Source organism: Suncus etruscus, chromosome 8 (assembly GCF_024139225.1).
Source record: "Suncus etruscus isolate mSunEtr1 chromosome 8, mSunEtr1.pri.cur, whole genome shotgun sequence".
In the NCBI taxonomy this organism is placed as follows: Eukaryota; Metazoa; Chordata; class Mammalia; order Eulipotyphla; family Soricidae; genus Suncus; species Suncus etruscus.
This window is the reverse complement of record NC_064855.1, coordinates 90,299,416-90,301,583: the sequence shown is the minus strand read 5'-3', so window position 1 is coordinate 90,301,583 and position 2,168 is coordinate 90,299,416. Positions and strand designations below refer to the sequence as shown.

The 2,168-nt window shown below is 32.2% G+C and overlaps 1 non-coding gene across 1 annotated transcript; it reads right to left on the bottom strand.

Moving 5' to 3' along the window:
* Positions 1–1,151: 1,151 nt before the first annotated feature.
* LOC126017112 (U6 spliceosomal RNA) lies at positions 1,152–1,262 on the bottom strand. Its single transcript, XR_007498784.1, has one exon. It is a non-coding gene; the product is annotated as a U6 spliceosomal RNA (small nuclear RNA).
* Positions 1,263–2,168: the final 906 nt, after the last annotated feature.

The following is a 2,168-nucleotide window of genomic DNA, read 5'->3' as shown; positions in this document are numbered from 1 at the left end:
GAGCCATAGTTTCTTTTTTATGCACTCTGGAAAATGTTAATGTAGAGGTCTGATTTTGATACAGGAAAAACATTTTTGTATGAAAAAAAAATGGTCAGTTCAGTTTGGCTATCTTGAGGGTCAGATACCTGATGGCATAATAAATGCATAATAAAGAGTTGAAGATTTAGATTTTGAGTGATAGGTCAGAATACTATATGTAAACATAAATCCTTCATTGTATAGGTGACAATGATAAATAAATAGCTAAAACAACAGCTATTTTAGATGCTCCCTACTAACAATGTTGATTTGTACAGAACCTAATATTTAGTTAATAATTAAATTTATTCATGTTTGATTCACTTTATTCCACCTGTAAATTAACTGTTTAATCTCATTACCTTCATATATGTGATTTTAGTTATAAGCATTCTTTTCATTACCCCATTACTTCAACATAACTAACCAAATAAGGAGTATGAATGTAATTCATAAAATCATTACCTGATTGATCTCTCTCTGTCCTTAGGAGTGATATTTCAAATTTAAGAACACTGAAATTCAGCTATGAGGATAATGGTTTGGATACAGGACTTCTGTTTCAAATGTTATTTGTCTCCATGTTTGTCTTATACTAAATTAAGAAAATTATTACTTCTTCAATTTGAGTTGAATTTTAAACAAGAGGTTCCTATTAATTTCATCCATGGCAACAAAGATTCTCTTAGACCAAATTGTTCCAGGAGGATCTATTTTAGCAACATCTGTGAACCATTCTAAAAGCTTGCAGTAAAAAAATAAAATTATACAATATCCTACCAGAAATAACATAAGCCAAATTGGATTCTACCCTGGAAAATAAACTTCATCTAATCTATGAAACCTACAAATGTTTAAAAGAAGAGGTTAAAATCAAACTAATCGAATGCAGTTGAAAACAAATTCTTTCAGGCAAATTACCACTGAATCTTTTATTTCAATGAGTTGAAGAAATGTTTCTAATGTCAAGATCAATGTTAGTCTAAAAATATTGATGAGAAAGATGTTCAGCTATTTTTAAAATTCTATTATCTTCTTTAGTTTATTTCATACAGTTTTGCTAATATATCCAAAGCATCACTCTTGGTTCGGTAGTTTCTTTGATCAAATTTTCTTTATGTTCTTTTTTTTTTAATATGGAATGCTTCACGAATTTGCGTGTCATCCTTGCACAGGGGCCATGCTATTCTTCTCTGTATCGTTCCATTTCAGTATATGTGCTGCCATATGTTCTTTAGAACATAAGTATTGTAATCTGTAGACATGGACATCTATGTGACTTTGTAATTTTATTTTATTTTATTTTATTTGTTTTTTCGGACCACACCCATTTGATGCTCAGGGGTTACTCCTGGCTAAGCACTCAGAAATTGCCCCTGTCTTGGGGGGACCATATGGGATGCTGGGGGATCAAACCATGGTCGCGATCTTTCCTTGGCTAGCGCTTGCAAGGCAGACGCCTTACCTCTAGTGCCACCTCGCCGGCCCCTATAATTTTATTTGCTTTAGCTCTACTTTGCTTGAAAGATTCCAGGTAATTCTACTGTTGACTCCTGCAGTCTTTTATTGCTACCAAGTTACTTTCTCATCTTACTAACTCTGACCATAGACAAATCTCTTCCCACCCCTTACATTATTTCATGGAGAATTTTTCATGCTTGTAACTACATTCCAACTTATATGATTGTTCAACTTGCAATATTATTGGATTATTATTATTATTATTATTATTGAAATCATTATTGGAAGGCCACCTAATGTAGTGCTAAGATTAGCATAGTTTAGGGATCAGCCCAGGGCTGGTCTCAAATAGATTACTGTGTTGAACTAGTTAAGTGGTCATTTACAATTCTTTAACCTAACCAATGCCTCACTTTCCTTATCTATGAAATGGAGATAAAATGTCTTCAGCACTTTACTGTAGACATTAATTTATATTAAATCCATTTCTAATGAATGTTCATCCATTTTCCATTTCTATAAGGGTCCATATCAACTGGATAAAAAGTAACCTTTTCATTACGTTGTTACAGAGTAATAGGAATTTATGGTAATGGACTTTATATGAAATGCATAGTAGAATTTCTGTGAATGAATGCTCATAGTAAACAGCAGCTCTAAAATAAGTATTATTTAGGTGTATAAAG